Source organism: Lissotriton helveticus, chromosome 6, assembly GCF_964261635.1.
Source record: "Lissotriton helveticus chromosome 6, aLisHel1.1, whole genome shotgun sequence".
Taxonomy (NCBI): domain Eukaryota; kingdom Metazoa; phylum Chordata; class Amphibia; order Caudata; family Salamandridae; genus Lissotriton; species Lissotriton helveticus.
The window spans coordinates 34,565,546-34,587,321 of NC_136067.1; the positions used below are offsets into that span (position 1 = coordinate 34,565,546).

A 21,776-nucleotide genomic window follows, 5' to 3' on the forward strand; every position below is an offset into this window, starting at 1 on the left:
TCACCCTCACGTTAGCCTAGCAAGGGTTTTCTCCCTCAGGTGGTGTGCCCTTTGCATCTGGTGCAGTTTGTTACTCTACCCACATTCTTCCTTCCACCCCCTCTCACCAAGGAGGAGCAGAGGCTACATCAGCTTCTTACGTTCGTTTGTTATCACATTGACCAGGCAGGGCAGTTTAGGTCTGATGATCTGTTTACTGTTTGGGTAATAAAGCAGTTTGCACAAGAAGGGTTCATTGCACATTTAATACCTAGAGCCCACACCATTTGCTCTAAATACTCCCATATTCTATTTCCTTCGTAATGCCTGTGGGCCTGCTTTCCTGATAGCATGCACCACAAGGCTTTGAGAAAATGAATTACGACAGTTGCACATTACCTCGGACGTTCTTCGCCCTTTCCTTTTATACACAAGTCAGAAATTATAATAATAAGAATGAAAACTGAGGATTCAGACAAAGATGTTCTTGAGTATGGTTTAACCATGACACCTGCACAGGTTGCAACACCACATGTCTAAACCTACCTTCAATCTGTGGATATCGCCTTTATTGACCCCCTGCTATATCAGTAACCAGAAGAACCTTTGAGTATAGAGTAGATACATAGCACAGTGGCATGCAATAAAGCTCCAGGGATTGAGGGCCCCTAAACTTGTTTTGCCACATACAAAGGATTGATAGCTCAGAAGCAACTACAGATGCTCAAAGAGGCCCATGAGGAAAGCACTGATAGTGGACCTACCTAAACGGCCAAGATCCCTTTGTAGCACGTGCCGGACAACGTGGGTACTGCCTAAGATTTTCCAGATCCAATCTGACACCTTGAGTAGTACCAAAATGGTGAGGAATCTGCTGTTAGAGTCTCTACCAGAAAAAAACAGTACCACAGATAAATAAACTGTTCATCTAAGTGACACTGTCAAATATGTTTACTGCTGTTTGTACACATGAGCTCACAAGGCTGTTCAAAAGCTTTTTCACCTAGTTATCTTGCTGCGCATCAATAGCTGTCTTCAGATATATCATTGACAAACTCCTTTATCTCCTGAGATACAAATTGTAGAGGGTGGTATTTGGAACAACCCCAGGTGAAAACTCATTTATTAAGAAATCTGATAACTAGAATGTTGATGAAACCTATGCATCTTACAACCACCTCATTGGAGGTATAATCTACCATCAAGATCGCATACTTTTTGGTAACGGGAAAGAGTCAAATGTGTCCCTAATGTCCAATCCGAGCATGGACCAAGGCTGTACTGGCCGTTCAGCTTGCGATAAAGTAGCAGCCCTGACTAATCTTGGCTTGTCCTTAATACCACACCATAATTTAACGCTTCAACACATCCTCCTCCTGATAATGTATTCTGGGCCATCAAAACTGTTCTCTAAACCTGGCCTTGGTGAGATTTATGAGGCATTTATTTATTTTGTATTTTATTTTTAGTGTTTTAGATAGCGCGAACATGAGCGTTAGGGTGTCAGAGCGCTTAGCTCTGTTCCGAATGCGACCAATAGCAAGCAACATAAACGTACGCATGAAGAATAATATAAAGCTGTATAAAACAGTGGACAGTAAGAGTTCTCAGTACTTGCAATAATATCCGAAACTGTCCAAATATATCAAATTACAAATGATCTTTTACCATCAAAAAACTCAGAGTTCAAAGTTTAGCTGAGCACTCGTCTCCCTCGCTTAACAAGATAGGGGATTCAGGAGGAAGACTATAGATTCCAATACGTACCGATTCAGGAAGTCATTGAGGAGCCCTCTGATTATAAATCTGTAGCGAACGGAAAGATGAATCGATCGACAGGTGAATTAGTTGATTCTTTGTAAAGAGTTATGATAGGAATTTCCCCATTAGGAAGATCTTGGCCTCCTTCTTTAATCTTGAATGGAAAGGTATTCTTCTAATATTTGGCGGTAGCGAGTTCCAGATTTTGGGTGCGGCGCCAGAGAAAGCTCTGTTGTATGTGTTCTTCTGGAAGAGCGGCGGTTTCAGCACAAGTTCTTGTGCGCCTCTGGAGTACCTACCTCCTCCGGATATCATCACTTTCTGGGCAAGGTATGCCGGTGTTTGAGAGTGTAGCGCCTTATGTGTGATACAGGCCAATTTGATTGTACTCTGGCTTCGTATGGTAGCCAGTTCAGAGCTTTTAAGTGCGGAGTGATGTGAAATATTCTAGATCCAGTTACGAGTCTTGCGGCTGTATTGAGACTGGCTTTTAGTGGAGCTGTTGAGATCTTGGGCAGGCCAGATAGAGTTGAATATCCGTATTCGATCCTCGCGATGACCAGTGCCTGAACCCCCATTTTGAGGTCTGATGTTTCTAGGAATAGTTTGTTTTCTAAGACATCTCGGGTGGTACCGGGTGTTTTTAGCCAAAAAGTTGATGTGGGTTTGCATGTTCAGGTTCTTGTCCAACGTGATTCCTAGTGATATGGCTGAGTCCACGAAGATCGGGTTGCCGTTAAGTGCGGTGATCAGTGTGGTCCATTCTTTTATTTCAGCAAAGATTGGGGGGTGGGAATTAATAATCAGTTTTTTGCTCGTTTAGTTTAATCGGATTACTTGTTAGCCATTGAATGGTCATCTTTAGCGCTTCATTCATTGACTTGACCTCCTCTAGTGACGAGGCTTTAATGTAAATCTGTGTGTCGTCCGGATTCATATGAAACAAGATGTCGGTGTGTTGCAGACTCTCAGCCAGAGGTTCCATGTAGAGGTGAAAGAGAGTTGGGGAAAGAGTTGATCCTTGCGGCACACTAATCGTAATAGGGGACGGCGATGATAGCGTTTGAATAACTAAAAATCTTTGTGAACTATTCTCCAAGAAAGATTCAAATGATTCGAGGACCGTTCCAGACAGTCCCGTCCTGCATCTGAGTCTGTCTAGCAATTTATCATGGTTCACGGTATCGAACGCAGATGAAAGGTCCAGAAGAATTAATAGACAATCTTTGTCTCGGTCTACAGCTTGCAAGGCGTCATCCACTATATAAAGTATTGTAGTTTCCATACTAAGTGGTCGATTAGGATGGCGGACGAACCACCGAGGTGGAGGGACTGACCTCAGGGGCAGCGGCGGTCCCTCCATAGCAATTAGGATGTGACCATCACCCTGTCGGTCACATCCCGTATATTTTACATTGCGGCGGGTGCTGCGTTGAGCAGCACCCACCGCAATGTAAAATATGCATGTTTAACTTTGGCATGCACAACTTGGCAGGCACCCCGTGGTGCCTACCACCTTGTGCATGCCAAGGCAGGGGTGTACCATAGGTACCCCCCATGTGCACCCCCCCAACACCCTAGGGGCCCGCAACGGGCCCCCAAACACAAAAGACCACATGCTTTTCCACGGCAGAAAAGCCGCCGTGGAAAAACGTGTTTCCGCCTGCATCCTAATATGGCTTGCGGTGTCTTGCAGACACCGCCACCATATTTGCGTGCATACACCGCGGATCAGCGGCAGACGGACTTGCCGTCCGCCGCTGATCCCACCGCCATCCTAATGTGGCTGGTGGTGTTTTCGCAGTCCCAGGCGGTGAATCCGCATCCTCCAGGCCGGCGGTGGCTTCCGCCGGCCCGGAGGATGCGGATTCACCGCCATCCTAATCGGCCCCTAAGTTTTGGTCTGAAACCTGATTGCAGCCGTCCAGAAGATTGCATTTAGAGATGTGTTGGCACAGTTGTTGATGCTCACATTTTTCTAGCAGTTTTGCTAATAAGGGAATATTGGATACTGGCCTGAAAGTATTTGGGTCAGCAGTGTTCGATGTCGTTTTGTTTTATGATGGTGATGACTTGCCCAGTTTTTAGGCAGTCTGGTATGGAGCCTTGAGACAGAGAGGCGTTGATTATCGCAGTCCAGATGGGGACGACAAATTGGTTGGTTGTCTTCGAGAATTTCGAAGGGAGAGGATCGTTGAAGTGGTTATTTGGCTTTGTAGACGAGAGGATTTTGGAGTTGTCTTTGTTGTCATAACTTGAGAGAAGACCATTGAGCTTCATTTCTGGGCACTGCTTGGAGGGAGTGTGACGGTCCATCGATTTGCGAAGCCAACAGGGAGGGTAGGTTAAAAGCAGCTGCTCTAAGGTCACTTCCCAATAAATTGATTTTGTCTGTGCAGGATGAGAATTCCTCCCAGTTTTGTCGCTTCTTTAGAGGATTTTGCCAATTTATTCGACTGCAGCTTTACTATTTCAAAGAGTTTACGCGGTCAATTATGAGCGTTCTCCAGTTCCAATCTAAAGAAATCTTTTTTTTATTTGAGGATCCTTTCGTTGTATGCGTTTCTGGTCTTTCTTGGTAGTTTTAGTTGGGGGATGATGGGTGTTGTCTACATTTTCGTTCGGTTAGTCTCCGCTTTCTTCTTTCCTTGTTCAGGGAACTACTAAACCAAGGATTTTTGTCTCTATCCGTGAATCTTCTCAGTTTTAGAGGAGTAACTGAATCAATAATGTCTGACATCGTTTCGTTGTAGTGGGTCGTAACTTCGCAGACATTTGTAATGTTAGAAGGTGGGGTGATCCTTCTCGCAATGTGCAGCCAGTTTCTCATCGTTTATGTCTTTTGTATCTCTAATCCATCTCTTTGGTTTGACAAACTGTGTAATTCTTTCCTTTTATAACTCCTGAAATTTAGAAGGTAATAGAATGGTGGTCTGAGCAATCGCATGGAGAGATCGAGATTATATTGACTGCCTTTTCCCTTGAAATGATCCAGTCTAGTGTGGATCCTTTACAGTGAGTTAGGAGATTGCAGGCTTGGGTGAGATTTTGGTCAGCTAGGAATTCTTTAAAGACATTAACCTGGCTATCGTTAAGATCCTCCTGATGCAGATTGAAGTCCCCAGGAATAAATCATTGGATTGGGGGGGAGCATATACAGTGATGATTTCCATTAGGTTGTCTATGAAGGTGTTGTTCCTACCTGGAGGGTGGTAAAAGGTGTGTAAATTGCATGGAAGATTCGCTTTGTTTCTTATGGAAAGAGCGAGATATTTTGTAGGAGTCAAATGTATCGGAGTTTAATTGCGTGATGGTGAGATCTGAGCAGTGAATGCAGGCGATACCTCCTCCTTTTTTTATTTGTCTGTCTAGTCTCATGAGGCTGTAGTTTGGGGGAAGAAGTAGATCAATGCCAGGCAATGAAGTTTCGGTGACCCAAGATTCCGTTAGTACTGCTACGTCAATTTCTTGGTTTAAAATGAGATCGACGATGTCAGAGGCATGCTTCATTGCTGATCGGCAGCTAAGCAAAAGACCTAGGAGTGGTTTCAAGGAGTTCTCAGGATTTGAGTCATGATTGGATGAGGTTAGCAGAACTCTCTTCAGGTTATCGATGTTTAACTTTCTATTTTTCAGGATGGAATTTCTATTCACGTTGATTTTGACCATTCCAATTTTGTTGTAAGAAAAGCACAACAAAGATGGCAACGCATTACCTTAATGCCCAACACTGCGTCAACGACCTAAAGTGGTCGGTGATCGAACAATTACCATCTGACAATGGCCTATTCGAAAAGGAACATAGATGGGTGTTTCGACTGGGCACGAATATCAGTGGGCTGAATGACGAGGTCCCATGGGGACAGTTGTCAACCTGATCTGCCTACAAACTCACATTGATGTTGCCTTCACTGTGCCCAGGTTAAATACTGAGCCCTTCAATCTGTCTATCGCTAAGAAACATTAGCAAATTATGAGCTACAACTGGGACCATAACAACATTTATTTATTTATAGATGTAAAAATACAAACTCGAAGGTTTCGACTATTACATAACCCTTGAGAAACCTTTCGCGCATGCGTGGTTGGAAAACATCTGTCCTTAACGCATGCGCAGTAGAAACGGTCTCACGGAGCATGCGCGAGCGTTTAGTGTCTCGCGCGAATCGCACGAGGCAAATACTCACCGGGGCTGCCCGGACCTTCCTAAAAAGGGCTTGCAATTAAGTAATTTACTCTCTGAGTTCCTAATTATTGCCGGATTACCCATATAGGGGCACAAACTGACATCCGCCTAACCGGTAACAAGGCAAGCAATTAACCCTTATTTCGAGTATAAATACCGCACACCATGGGCTCTCTATTCAGTACAGCGGAGCAGCGTGTGGGGTAAGGCGGTAAGTCTCATGTTACCACACCCGAAAGTAAAGGTGAAGAGACGTAGTCGTATTGCCCAAATTATGTTCGTGTCTCAATATACGAATCCAATTTCACCTGGAATTGTTGATCACGATGTATCAACTCTGCGGCGTTCCGCCGTTTCAAACCGCCGCCATCTCCGTTACCTTAAGGGCACATCTATGATTGGAGGATAAATAATGACACCGCCGGTCACGTGTTCTTGTGTGTACATCTATATATCAGGTTAAAAGCGCGGCCATCTTAGCGCTATCATTGTATCTTATAGTGATATACGAAATCCTGGTCTTAACACGTATTAGCATAAATAACTGCTCTGAATTTTAATAAGACTACTTGAGGTTTAATCTCTCCGAGTTACACTTTCATAGGTTCAATATATATATTTTTAGTTATTTTTTATTATTTTATATTTTTTATTGTTTATTTTTTCTACTTCATTAAGAATTTTCCTTCTATTTTAGTTTTAGTCGCAGTAGCCTGTACGTTCTACAAAGTCAGTCCGAAACATTACCATATGGAAAAATAGCCTTTCGCACTAAAGCATTTTTTTTTTTTTTTGTAAAACAATTTTTATTGCAGAGATAATGTCAATCATACAGTATACACATCACCACGATCCCCGGTACAACTGCAGTCACTGTCCGATTATCGTTTGTATACACAGCCTCATGACCCACATCCCGGAGGTTGGGCGGCAGTCGATCATGTAGCATGGTGCAGTTGGTTCAGGTAGCAATAGCTCTTCTATACAATATTCTCCGCTTTTATTTGGTCAACGCCTATGGAGCCCCCTCGCTCTACAGTTGTGTATAAACTCTCTCCATCCAAGTAAACAGTTCAACTTTTCTCCCTCCCCCCTCCCCATCCTCCCCGTCCCCCTGGTGTCTGAGCCTACGTGTCCTGTGTATAATCTCGGGCAAATCAGTGTGATTAGGATTGTGGAAACAATACTTAGGTGTGTGTGTCAGGTGTCAGTGCAGGGTCTAATACCTCCACCCTCGGGGCCTCCTGTAGTGCTACTCCCTCCTCCTAGTCACTCAATTCCGCACTATCCCTGAGTGCCTGGACTAGGGTTTCCCATGCCAGCGCCGCTTCCTGAGCCTTCTCATTTGCCGTCCGCCGGGCCAATTGGTATCTGAGTGTGCTTTCTGCCGCTGCCCATTTCAGAAATTCGTTCAACCACTTTTGGTGTGTTGGAGCCGTCTTTGATTTCCAACCCCTGGTGAGCTCCCTCTTCGCAATCATAAGGCCCATGTCAATAAATTTACTCGACAGCTTCGTTTTGCGCGTGTGAGGGAACCAATGTAGGAGGACGACCGCGCCATCATAGTGCAGTACTCTATCTGTGACCTCATTGAGGGTGTCCCCAACTCCCTCCCAGTACTCCTGGATGCGCGGGCAGTCCCTAAGCATGTGTTGCAAGTCAGCGCCAACTAGCGTGCATCTGGGGCATGCTGCATCAACTGCGCCAAAATATCTTGCTATCTTATTCGGAGTGAGGTAGGCCCTGTGTAGGATATAGAGGTGTATTAATTGGAAACGGGCGTTTCTGGTGCTTTTCCTTGCTCGCTGAAGCAGTTGGGACCATGTTGTGTCTGGGATTTCCCTCTGCAAGTCCTCCTCCCATTGTGTTTTGAGACGTGTTAGTGGTGGTATGTTTTCTGTATGCATTCTGGAGTAAAGACATGTAACCGCTTTCCTCGTTCCAGCCGACATCATCGTATATTGGCATGCCAATGACGTCTCAGGTTCCATCAGTCCCTCTCCCCAATGTGCCTGAAGCGCCCGCACCACCGCTGCATGCACCAAGTAGTCACCCCGTGGGAGATCATAGCGTTCCTGCAGAGTACGGAACTCCATTAGCACCCCGTCTGAGTATAAGTCCCCCACCATCTGAAGTCCCGCCTCTTCCCACAGTTGGAGGTTCGACCAGTCCCCCCCATGTGGAAGTGCCGTCAACATCCCCAACGGTATCTCTGGGGCATATGGGTGATCAGGGCCTGCACGCTTTTGCATGCGATTCCAACACAACCTCAGCGTCTTTTCCTCCTGGGTCAGCCCACTCAGTAACCACTTCTGCTGGAGGGCTACGTAAGCCAGCACATGGCGGGGGGTGCCCGCGTCCCTCTCATGCTCCGGCCCCCGGTACACTCTTGCTACTTCCTGCGTAAAGAATTGTTGCTGCGCCGCTAGATAATAGAGCTCGAAGTCTGGGACCGCTAACCCTCCCTGGTCCTTGGGGCGCATGAGAGTCGTCAGTGCTATGCGCCGCCTGCCGCCTCCCCATAGAAACGCTATTATGCTGGACTTCAGGCGCCTGAACACTTCTCCCGGTATCCATACCGGCAAGGTCCTGAAAAAGTATAACAGTCGCAGTAGGGCGACCATTTTGAGGAGGGACACCCGCCCCGTCATAGACAGGGGGAGGGTAGCCCAGAAAGCCATGCTGCCCTTCAATCCTCGGATACATCGCCCGATGTTCCCGTCCAACAAGTTGGCGGGATCGTGGTATATGTAGGTCCCAAGATAGTGCAGGCAATCAGGTTCCCAGCGCATGCTGATGCTGGTCGTCGGGCATTTCTCCTCTTTCCGGAGCGGGAATAAGCATGTCTTCTCCCAATTCACTTTTAAGCCTGAGAGCGCCCCGAACCTCTGTAGAAGACCCTCTGCACCCCTAACCGCCTCATCAGCGTTATCTAAGAACAGCAAAAGGTCGTCCGCATACAACGATATATGGTGGTAGGTCCCTCGCACTTCCAGTCCGAGGTACGCATCACCCCTTCGGGCCAGCATTGTAAACGGTTCCATGGCCAGTGCAAACAACAGTGGAGAGAGCGCGCAACCCTGCCTCGTCCCCCGGTTCACCTCGTAGCGGTCCGATATCAAAGCTCCCACTCTCACCCTCGCTCCCGCCCGAGCATAGAGCACTGCGGTCCATTTTATATAACCATCCCCTAGACCGAATCTCCGCATCACCGCATATAGATAGTCCCATTCCAGGCTATCGAAAGCTTTTTCAATGTCAACTGACAACACCATTGGGGCCATTGCCGTTTGTGGGGGGTCCGCCAGCAGCCTGAGCAGCCGCCGAATGTTGTGGGTCGTGTTCCTGGTTGGGATAAAGCCCGACTGGTCCCTATGAATCAAACCCGTCATATGAGCAATCAATCTCCCGGCCAGAATCGTGCTCAAAATTTTGTAGTCCGTCGTTAGCATCGACAACGGTTGGTGTGACGCCGGGTCTGCGCTGTCTCTGCGCGGTTTAAGCAATGGGATCATGATCGCCTCGCGCATCGATTGGGGCAACTCACCATTCTCCCTGGCCTCATTATACACCGTTCTGAGTCTCGGGGCCAGTAGCTCCATATATTTCACATAAAACTCAATAGGGAGACCATCCATCCCCGGTGTTTTGTTTCGCGCCATCTTCTTGATGGCCCCTCTAATTTCTTCGAGGCCAATCGGGTCCCCGAGAGCCTTAGCGTCTTCAGGGTCTAATTGGGGCAATTGGGTCTCTGCCAACAGGACTTCCGTCGCCTCGGGTCGGGTCTCCAACCCCTTCCTGTATAAGGTGCCGTAATAATCTTGGAAGCACCGCACTATGTCCGGTTGCGTGTAATAGGTTTCCCCAGTCTCCCCCGCCAGGGATAGTATTGAGGTGGATCCTCTGTGAGGGTTGGCCAGCCAGGCCAGGAGTGTCCCCGTCTTATCCCCCTCAGCGAGTGTCCTGGTCACATAAGCTTTATAATCGAAGCAGCGTAGGCGCTCCACCTCGACCGCCACTGCCTCCCTCGCCGTACTAACCCTACCCTGCAATTCGGGGTGGCCGGGCCGTAATCGCTCAGCTTCTCGCAGTGTCCGTTCCGCCCTGTCCAAGTCTTCTACCAGCGTCCGTCTTGTCCCCGCAAATTTTCCTATACAGTGCCCCCTTACCACCACCTTGAATGCGTTCCATTCAGCGGCCCTGGAGGAGGTGGTCCCCTCGTTCTCTGTAAAATATTGGGTGATTCTGAGTTCCAAGTCCGTCCTAAATGGCGGGTCATCCAACGTGTCCGGCCGGAGCCGCCATGTCGGAATCGGTGTAGACCCGTTCATCCAGGCCAGGGTGAGCAGCAGGGGATTGTGATCCGAGATCGTACGTGTGAGGTATTCTGTGCGGGCAACTGCCGGGAGAACCTGATGAGAGCATAGGAATGCGTCAATGCGGACATGTAGGTCGTGCATGCTGGAATAGAAGGAATAGTCCCGCTCAGCCGGGTGTTGTGCGCGCCATACGTCTGTGAGATCCCACTGCCCTTGCCAATGCGTCCTATGTTTCGCTAGCCTGTGCACTGGGGAAGCATGGAGCGGTGGGTGTGACCTATCCAATGTAGTGTCCGCTATAGAGTTAAAGTCTCCCCCCATCAATATTGGACCTGCAAAATAGGTTGCTAAGCGCATGGAGAGGTTAGTGAAGTAAGGCGCTTGTTCAGTGTTGGGCGCATAAACGCTGCATAGCGCTATAGTACGGCCCCTGAGTAAACCCTCAACTGCTACGAAACGACCCTCCGGGTCCACAGTATGCCTAGTGACTTGGAAGGGGATCCCAGCCCGAATCCATAGCAGCACCCCCCTGGCAAACACTGAATATGTGGTGTAAAACAGGTGACCCCGCCACCTCCTTTGTAGCGCTACCCCCTCTTTTTTGGTCAGATGTGTTTCTTGTAGGAAGGCGATGTGAACCCCTCTGCGAACTAGGTAAGAGTGAACTTTGTGCCTTTTAGTCATTGAGTTCAGACCCCGCACATTCCATGACACACATTTTAACGATCCCACACTATCCATAGTCTCGACATTGAAGGCTAAGAGCCCTGTTCCACAGTGGCCAGACACCAGTAATGGCCCCCCCATCCCCCTTCCCCAACCGTTTCGTTCCCCACCCCCTTCGCCCTACAACCCTCCCCAGCTCCGCACTCCTTCCACTACCCCCCTCCCTGTCCTGAGTAAGCCCAACATCTCCAGACATCCACCCCCCCTAGAACAGGACCTAACTGCAAAAGAGTTACCCCCGTCCAAACAATTGAGCAAGGTGCTCTCAAAACTTTCTAGCCCGCAGTCTGTACTGCGGTGGCCTTAGGGGCCTCTGGGTGCGTGTACTAGCTACCTCAGCTACAATAGCGTCCCTCCTCCCATTCACCCCTCAATGTACATCCAAACTCACGAATGATCAGTCTCACGTCAGCCTGCTCCAGCGGCCAGGTTCGCCATTCCCTCCCGGTCGCCGCTGCCAGCTCCCACATCCCCCAGTTCAATACTCAGCTGCCGAAGATCTCCTCCGCCGTTTGTGGCGTTACCGTCGTGCCCTTCGCGCTGTCCACCTCCGACAGTTCAGTTTCCAACCCCGTTTGTTTGTCCTCCGAGATCGATTTCGAGTCCCCCTCCTGCTGTGGTATCTCCGCTCCCGAGACCTCTTTCACCGCTTGCAGTGCTGCTTTCCTTTCCACTGTCGTCTGCGATTCCGTCGGTCGCTTCTGATGTTGGCCCCTTTTCCGAAGTCGTCTTGATCTTCTGACCGAGCCCCGTTGGAAGTTCTCCGCGGCCGCCCTTTGGTGGGCCCCATCCGTTCCAGCCTTGTAGGAGTCCCACCAGTCCCAGGCATCCGCCGATGAATTGAAGAACAGTGCCTTCCCATCCACCGAAATTCGGAGTCTCGCCGGGAACAACAGTGAATATTGCAGCCCCTCCGTCCGCAGTTCCTTTTTAATGGAGAGGAATGAAGCTCGTTGCTTTTGGGTTTCAAAGGTGTAGTCCGGAAACAACGTGACTGCGCTATTGTCAACCTGGAACGGGCCCGCCTCCCTCGCTCGTTGCAGAAGCCAGTCTCTGTCCCTGTAGTGGAGGACTTTGATCACCACCGGTCTCGGGGGAGCCCCGGTTTGGGGGGTCGGGCAGGCACTCGATGAGCTCTCTCCAGCGTGAAGAAGGGGGAGAGGCCTTCCGGCGCCACCACTGTCCGTAGCCAGTTGTCCACATAACCCAGCATGTCTGTCCCCTCGCTTTTCTCCGGAAGGCCCACCAGTCGTACATTGTTCCGCCGGCTTCGGATTTCCGCATCTTCCGCTCTCCTCTCCAGCGTCTGGATACGCTCCAGGGCGTCCGTAAGTTTTCCTTCCAAGGCTTTCTGTCCCGGCACCACTTCCTTCAGGATTATTTCTGTGTCTTTGACCCTGTCGGCCAGTTTCCCATGGTCTGCCCGCAGGAGCCCCAGGCCCGTCGACACTTGAGCAATGTCTTGTTGCAAGGCGGTCCTCGTGGCCGCTATAGCTTCCAGGATTCTGTCCTGCATCGTTAGCAAGTCCGACTGGGTATGTGGCATGGCGTCCGGGGCCTCCGTGGCCGTTCCTGCATCACCTTTTGGTCCTTTCGGTTTCCCCGTGCTTCCTCCGGGCTAATCGCCGGGCAAACGTGGGGGTGGTCGAGACGGACAGGTCACTCAGCCAGTCGGCCGGTCGCTTCGTCGAGGTAGACCCGTCACCGACCAGACAGTCGTAGTCCGCGGTCCGTGAGGCCAGGGGCGCTCACCCGAAGTAGGCCCGCCGTTATCCGCTCCCCGCCACAGGCCAGTTCAAGCCCCCGTGCCGCACACAGGCGCCTTCTTCTCGCACCCCCCCCACTACCGCGGGCCGCCGAGGCCTCCGCTGTCGTGTAGGGTGTTCGCGTTCAAGGGATCCTCACTGCTGCCAGTGCAGGTCTCTCAGTGGCGGTCCTGATCGTCGTTCCAGAAGTGGGGTCGCCAGCCTCTACTGCCACCCAGCAAGCAAGCCACCCGCCGGTAGGGTCCACGGTCGCCAGGCAGTCGCCCCTTCGCAGCTGTCGGTGATTGTCACAGCTCACTGCCGGGCCCCAATCCACCCACCACTCCGAAGTCCTCACTCTCGAGCTCACCCCGCTGTGGTTGGGTTGTCCCGCTGGTCAGCTCCACGCTGAATGCCCCTTCAGGCCGTCGCTGGGTGTCGCTTACTCCGACAGGCTCCTCCCGGGTGGTAGACAACAGAGCGGGGCAGCTGGGCGAGGGGGGGGGGGGTCACGACCCCCGGGATTGGGCGCCCTGCCCGGTGCCTCAGTGCAGTGTCGGAGCCCGCCAGGCCCCCCCCCCCCCCCCCCCCCCCCCCCAGGTTCTGCAAAATGGGGCTGCTGGGTCCTCAGTCCGGGCCTGTTCTCCGCCTCAACGGTGCTGAGCCACCTCTCACGCGGCTTCCCGCTTCCCTGGTCCGAATCCGCCCAGGCGCCTCTGATTGCCCGTGGAGGTGTTCTTCTTGCGCTCTGGGCTTGGCGGTATCCTCGCTTCCTGCCCCCGGGTCTCCTCTCGCTAGTGCAGGATCAGGCGCCGCAGCGCCGCCGCCAGAGCCGCTCAGGCCCAGAAGCCGGGACCTCAATTTTGGAGCCCCTCAGGGGCACGGATCTCCCCCTCCTCCGCAGCGCCGCCGCTGGGTCCGCCAAGCCCGCCGCTGGTTCCGCAAAGACCTCCGCACTCGAACAGCCACTCCAGGACCGCTCTCACCCTACACAGTCGGCAGTATCCGATCTCTGGGTGCCAGGTCGCTCAGGGCGCAGTCCGGCGGTTCTCGGGGTCCTATGCCGCCATTTTGGGTGTACGTCCCGTCCTGGATCGGCGGGGGCCGCAGCACTGGATGCACACGCTTGGCGCTCTCCCCGAGCAGGCTCCGATGTCTGGTGCGGACTCGACCCAGTTTTCACGGGGAGTCCGCGCTGTTTAATGGATAAAATTGAGGATTTATTGGGGCTAGGGACGGGAGCCTCGTTAGGCTGCGTCTGCTGGCATCGGCCGCTAGCCTTTCGCACTAAAGCATATTTACTATCTGGTAGTTCATTCAATCATATGCATACATGCCGCCAATATATCGGCGATATTTCATTCAGTATTCCTATGAGGATACAAGTGTAATATGATAGTTACTGAAACATATACAAAAAGGGGGAAATGTACAGTAATAAATATTAAAGCTAGAAAGTGAGCATAGAGAAATTTCCCAATAGTGGTTGTAACAAATCGTTTAAAATTGCTGTGATATATTCGTTCTTGTCATAGGTGAGCATAGGAGGAAGACATATGGTGACTCATAATACCAACAAAACGAGAGTGGGTTTGATGGTACTCAGCACAGAACCGCCCTCGGGTACCAGATATACCAGTATAGTAGTGTATTATTGATGACATACTATACACATTAGGGAGGGACACATGGCTACTGTAAATGGTAGTGCATCTCATCTTCCGTGTTATGTCCTTTCTCAAGACACCTCAAGCGACATATCCAGGAGGCCTCCCTCTTACGCAGAGTGACTTCACGATTGCCCCCCCGAGGTTGTGGGGGGATGTGGTCAATACCCTGAAACCATATGTTTTTAGTGTCTTGGTGATGCTCTCGCATATGGTGCGCCATTGGGTATTTGAGGTCATAGTTCTTGAGTGCCCGTACGTGTTCCTGAATTCTCAACTTTAATGGTCGTACCGTACTGCCCACATAGATCTTGTCACATTCGCACCCAATTATATAAACCACATGGCTCGTGTTACAGTTGATGTAATGTCTTATTTCATACTCCCGGTTAGTGTTATATTTGAATTTCTTAGTTCTATTTTACCAAAAGGGCAAATGTGAAAAATCCATTGGGCGTTGTAGATAACCATGTCTTGCTTTTAGATGTCATGGGTAACTGGGACATAACATATTACGTAGTGTTTTCCCTCTCCTGAAAGTGACTCTTGGTGTATTTGTAATGACGTTTCTCAAGTTAGGTACTTCTGTAAGCAAGCCCCCGTGTTTTCTCAAGACTTTGACTTTGTGTTTCAATTTACCAAAATGTTCACCATCTTTGTCTTAGCCAAGTGTGTTTTGCAGATCACTGGAAGGCAAAATCCATATGATTAGAGCTAATCTTACCAATGGTGTAGCCCCTGTACCAGCTTGCAGATCTGTTTTGGTCTAGCCTCCTTTAATTAAAGTTCCGAATGAGAGCTTGGCGGACAGAGTACTCGGTCAGAAATGCTACAGGTTACCCTGTCAACCAAACCCTCAGCCCTCCCTCCCTATTTAGAGTGGGGCAGACCATGAGCCCCCTTTAACTCAGTTGATGGACATCAACACACAGAGACACAGAGTAGAGCCTGTCAGAGGTAGGACATAACACTGTCTGTTCTATTTCAGTTAAATAGCATTATGTCTTTTTTCACTGTTCCTCACTGCCAAGCCACACCTGGCAGCGAGGGATTAAAAAAATAGTAATGACCTCCACACCATGGGATGAAGCTCTCAGGTTGCAATTAGCAGACCTTAATGTTCCAGTTGTAAGTTTATGGGCAAACAGTTTGGCTGGGTAGTCCAGCGATATGTCATGTAAAGCTTTAAATGACAAGGAACAGTTTAACATTTGTTCTCTGCTTCACAGGCAACTAGTGGAGAAACCTCAGAGCACACACAGTGTGGAAGTTAAGTGCCATCATCCTGCACTCTCTGGACTTGGAGATCAATGTACTTGTTGCAATGATCTGGACAGAAAATAAATACATCCTGTGTTAATGGTGAACAGAGAGGTAAGACACTCTTTTGCCTAAGTAGGTGGTAGAAGTCAAACTTGTAGAGTGAATGATCACTGTTGAATAACGTACCAAGATTGCAGGATTTTGAGCCACAATTAGAAATTGTTTCAGGAGCTTTGCTCAAGATAAGCAGAGGGGACACCAGTAGCAGGATTTCTGTTTTCTTACTGTTCAACTGTAACCAGTTTTTTTTCTAATGGATTCTTCTACCTGCAGCTTCCTCTTCTTTAAAAAAAATCCCCATGTTGACGCTGGGTCCGACACAGGGGGCGAAAGAAGCGTTTTTGGTTGTGATTGTCCTAATATTGCGATGTTTGTCTCAATAAAAATAAATTTGATCCAAAAAAAAAATCCCCATGTGCCAGACTGGAGCTGGAAACTGGTGTCATAGCTCTTCCTCGCCACTCTGAGGGGATTGCTCTCTCTCGGCACTGGAAATGGTGCAGGTGTGATGCTATTAGAGCCATATAGGCCCATCTATGCGTCCTGTAGTCAGTTCCTTTTTTTGCGGTTCCAGTGCTGCTTTCTGTGAATGTTTCATCATTATCAAAATCTAAGAAATTGGAGGAAAAGGGAAATAAAGGTTTCTTTGCAGGGAGTTTAGCTCTATGGTCCATGAATGTCACTAGTCTGTTTGCAAGATAAAGCCAGCCATTATTGGCAGTGGCAAACATGGTGGTTCCTAGCTTACCTGCCCATTTAATTTTCTGAGGGGTGAGGGATAGCCAGGATACCTCCAGACAGACCATCAGGACAGGCCTGGATGCAGTGGACTCTGTGGCCAAGGCCATGGTTCCTCCGTAGCCATGAGGAGGCATATATGGCTACGTCCGGCTGGATATTCTGGTTAAGTGCTAGAGAGTCTAATGTACATGGCATTTGATGACTCTCACTTGGAGAGATTCAAGATGGGAAGAGCTGCCAGCGGATCTGTGGGTCTGCAGTCACATCCCGAGACCATAGGCAGTTCAGGACGTTTTAAGGCTTGTTAAAGGACTTAGCGTTTTACCAGCATCAACCTTGCCAACCCACCCAGCAGGCGAAACGGTGGCAGTATAGAGGTAAAGGAAAGGCAGACAGGCCAAGTAAACCACCTTCTCCTCCCTCCCCCATAATAATAAATGATAATTACGTATTTGTATAGCGCGCGACTACCTGGAGGCATCTCGGCGCTTGTATGAATACCGCTGAGGAACCCTTCATGGCCTTTCCCTGTGAGGTACCCACTCCTGGGCACCCCCAAGGTGAAGCCAAGCATCCCAGCGCTGTTGGGGCCGTTGTGGAGATTAAGCAAGCTATTGCCCAGAGTTGCAGAGTGGGACCCATGATTAGAACAGGCACCGAGGCGAGAATTATCAGGTCCGAGGAAATTGAGCCCAAGACCCGCGAGGTGGGACTTGAACCCTGGTCCCGGGCCCAACCTCTGCATCAGGGTCTGCCGCTCTAACCATTGAGCCACGCTTCTCCAGCTTTACTGCCAACTGTAAAGCTGTATTAGTTTCTTCTTACAGGATCCTTGTGGCCTGATGGTTGATATAGGTCTTCCTTTCTACATGCGTAGATGGCCATTTCATCAGACAAGTGGTTTTGCAGATCGTATAAAATGGGCATGTGCTTCCAATAGGCACCTCCCAAGATCCCCCCCTTACCCTGTCACTTTATTTGGAGGATTATCTTTGAGGTGCCAGTATCAGTTCAAATGGAGAAGCGTTGCTCAGTGGTTAGAGGCGGCAGACCCGGAAGCTGAGATTGACTGTGGACCAGGGTTCGATTCCCCGCCTCGGCGGGTCTCGGGCTCAAAATTCCACGGACTCGACAATTCTCGCTCTGGTGCCTACTCAACTCACAGGGTCACACTCTGCGACTCTGGGCAATAGCTTGCTTAATCTCCACTACGGCCCCTCGCGGCGGGATGCCTGGCTTTCACCTTGTGGACACCCTGCTGGGGTTTCTCACAGGGGAATACCAGAACGGGTTCCCTAAGCAAGCGCCGGGGCGCTTACGGGCAGCTGTGCGCTTTACAAGTCCAGCACATTTACATTTACATTTACAAATGGGAGGACCATGAAACTGGTAGTTGGCTGAACCTACCACAAAATGCAGGTAAGTTTATGAGAACTGCAGGATTTGTAATTGAAAATATGCATTCTGTAAATCAAGGGGCACCATCCAGTCCTCCGCTTCCAGTGCCGAAAGCACCTGTGTTAGGAACAGAATCTAGAATCTTTTTTTTAGTTATATAGTAAATATGTACTAAGGAAGTTAAAACACAACATAGAGCTCTTGGGAACCTGGGTCTACAGTGCATAGAACCGCAGCCCAATTTCTTGTTCTGCTACCACCTCCACTGCTCCTTTTTTTGCAACAGGGCTACTACCTCCTGTTACAGGATTCAAAGATAATCCTCCAAATAAAGTCACAGGGTAAGGGGGGGATCTTGGGAGGTGCCTATTGGAAGCACATGCCCATTTTATACGACCTGCAAAACCACTTGTCTGATGAAATGGCCTTCTACGCATGTGGAAAGGAAGACCTATATCAACCATCAGGCCGCAAGGATCCTGTAAGAAGAAACTAATACAGCTTTACAGTTGGCAGTAAAGCTGGAGAAGCGTGGCTCAATGGTTAGAGCGGCAGACCCTGATGCAGAGGTTGGGCCCGGGACCAGGGTTCAATTCCTGTCTCGGCGGGTCTTGGGCTCAATTTCCTTGGACATGATAATTCTCGCCTCGGTGCCTATTCTAATCATGGGTCCCACTCTGCAACTCTGGGCAATAGCTTGCTTAATCTCCACAACGGCCCCAACAGCGCTGGGATGCCTGGCTTCACCTTGGGGGTGCCCAGGAGTGGGTACCTCACAGGGAAAGGCCAGGAAGGGTTCCTCAGCGGTATTCATACAAGCGCCGAGATGCCTCCAGGTAGTCGCGCGCTATACAAATACGTAATTATCATTTATTATTATGGGGGAGGGAGGAGAAGGTGGTTTACTTGGCCTGTCTGCCTTTCTTCCTTCCACCCCCTCTCACCAAGGAAGAGCAGAGGCTACATCAGCTTCTTACGGTTGTTTGTTATCACATTGACCAGGCAGGGCAGTTTAGGTCTGATGATCTGTTGACTGTTTGGGTAATAAAGCAGTTTGCACAAGAAGGGTTCATTGCACCTTTAATACCTAGAGCCCACACCATTTGCTCTAAATACTCCCATATTGCATTTCCTTCGTAATGCCTTTGGGCCTGCTTTCCTGATAGCATGCACCACAAGGCTTTGAGAAAATGAATTACGACAGTTGCACATTACCTCGGACGTTCTTCACCCTTTCCTTTTATACATAAGTCAGAAATTATAATAATAAGAATGAAAACTGAGGATTCAGACAAAGATGTTCTTGAGTATGGTTTAACCATGACACCTGCACAGGTTGAAATACCACATGTCTAAACCTACCTTCAATCTGTGGATATATAGGCTTTATTGACCCCCTGCTATATCAGTAACCAGAAGAACCTTTGAGTATAGAGTAGATACATAGCACAGTGGCATGCAATAAAGCTCCAGGGATTGAAGGCTTGCCCCTAAACTTGTTTTGCCACATACAAAGGATTGATAGCTCAGAAGCAACTACAGATGCTCAAAGAGGCCCATGAGGAAAGCACTGATAGTGGACCTACCTAAACGGCCAAGATGCTTTGTAGCACATGCCGGAAAACATGGATACTGCCTAAGATTTTCCAGATCCAATCTGACACCTTGAGTAGTACCAAAATGGTGAGGAATCTGCTGTTCGAGTCTCTACCAGAAAAAAACAGTACCAAAGATAAATAAACTGTTCATCTAAGTGACACTGTCAAATATGTTTACTGCTGTTTGTACACATGAGCTCACAAGGCTGTTCAAAAGCTTTTTAGGTCGAGGTAATATCCGGTCTGCCGAAGGCAGAACCGGAAGTACCGAGATTTAATGATTCTTAGTATGGACTATTCGTCCCGCCTCTGTTTTTGCCTCTCCCCCATTGGCTGGCTTCCTAAACGGAGGCCAGCCATTGGAGGAAAGAGCTGTCCCTCCGAATAGGCTCCGTCTTTTTCGGATTTGGGGGCGTAAGTTTGCTGTTCTTTAGACAGTGACGTCGTCCGTCACTCAGGACAGCAAAACACCCCCCCCAATCCGAATTATTATGCCATTTCGCGCCGACGGCCGCCCCAAGAAGTCGCCGAGTCCTCACCCCTGCTGCTTCATTACTGCAAGGGAGCTCGCGATGGCCGGGGAGTTAGGCGGAGGCAGCCCGACCCAGACAGGAGACACGCACAGGATCTCAAAAGCGGTGTGCAGGGGAGGAGGAGCTACGCTCGGAAACAAGATGGCCGCATAAGCTCCCGGCTCCGTCGACCGCCGCCAGAAGCTCATAAATCCTGCACTTTATCCGGAAATCCCGCCGGACCCCCGTGCTGGTGAATAGCATCTGATTTGAAAGGTGCAACCCCGACATCTCTGGCGGCCCGGACGGCGAAGTTATGCCGTGCGCCATTCTTGGCCTGCTTCCGCTCTGACGCCGGGGCCTCGAGTTTCAACTTGGCCGGGTTGGAGTCGAACAACAACGGCTGCGAAAAGTGGGTGGATCCGGTCTCTCGAAGTGGCTTTTTTGTTTCTCCCTATTGGATGATGCCCCGGTGATGGCTTTCCCCTGCAACTACAGCGGCCGGTAAATATTGTCGGCTTGCTCGAGGTTCCGCTTCCCGGAGACCCCGTTGGGCTCCCGGTGGTCCTCTGGGCTCGGTTCCTCGTTAGCGGCGACGGTGCACCCACTGTGCTGTGTGCGTGCTTAAATGTGGTTTTACATCGATTCTGCCCTGAACCCCGGAGAAGTCGACCTCCGGGGTTCGGTTACCCGCCCGGTTGCTCATTGAGGGGCGATGGGGCGGACTGAAACTACACCGTCGCTGCGCACTGTGCTGGCCGCCATTTTGCAGCTCCACGAACGGTTCACCGCCGCCTTCCAAGGGATGGTCGTAACTGCAGACCGTATTTGCTCGAGACCGGATTCCGACCCTTTGCTGTTAGAAAGACTAGATACTCCACCCGAGGATACTGTCTTTCTTGCCACCGAGGTCCCCGTGCAGACTATTGACCTGGACCCTCCCAGCAACCCTAAGATGGCGGCTATCGAGGCCGAGAAGACTGGATGTGAGTTACGCCCTACATTGAAGCCGCCCGAACTGGATGTTACTGCCATTATGGAACAATGTTTCTTCTGCAACGTTTGCCAATTTCGACCTTCGCCTCTTTCTGTACTCGATCGTCACCGCCTTGCTACTTTCTCTCAGGTGGACCATGGCCTTGCTCTGACTTTTGAACTTTGTGTACGTTTATCCTGCTTCTCCTCTCCTTGCATTGCCTTTAACGTTCTACGATTTTCTGGCACTCCTGTTATGATGGCGGTTCGAATTGAACTACTCAACGTGCATAATCATGGCGATCTCTGTGTGCAGGAGGGACTTTTCGTGATGGACCGCGAGGGTCTGGGCTGAGCTTGGCTACGCTTCAATACACTGTCACTGTTTTTGCTGGGTGGTATCTGTGGGAGCGGGACCGATTGTACATTTGATGAGCCTGGGTACTGTTTTTCTGGTGTGTCTTGACGGGATTTGCTCTTTCTTCTGAGCCGGGGTTGGATGGGATGTTCTTTTTGTTACGGCTCTCCTACGAACTATTTCTTGATTTGCCGCGATTTGCTGTCTTGCCGGTAGGGGGTGTCTGCTTTTGACGGGGGGGCGGGAGTCTGGGAGCTCGTATCGTACTTTACTATTCCCCTCCTCCACCTTTCTCCCTATCCTTGGGGTGTAGTTTAGGGGGCGACAGACACACTGCGAGTGGGGTTGGGTCGTAGCCATAAGCAGGGGTGTAGGGTGGTGGGTTGCGGGGGGGGGGGTTATTTTTCCTTTGTTAATTTCTAAGACCTTCCTATTTCCCCTTTTCCTCTCCGCAAGAGCTGTGGCTTATTCTCCTGTTCTTCTGCATA

The 21,776-nt window shown here is 49.9% G+C and overlaps 1 protein-coding gene across 1 annotated transcript in view; it reads left to right on the top strand.

The window, feature by feature from the left end:
• LOC144762157 (uncharacterized) overlaps positions 1 to 21,776 on the top strand; it is a 94,216-nt gene that overhangs the window by 60,021 nt on the left and 12,419 nt on the right. The window contains exon 7 of the mRNA XM_078647313.1: positions 15,613 to 15,757. The gene's annotated coding sequence lies outside the window, so the exon portion shown is untranslated. The remainder of the gene's footprint in view (positions 1 to 15,612; positions 15,758 to 21,776) is intronic.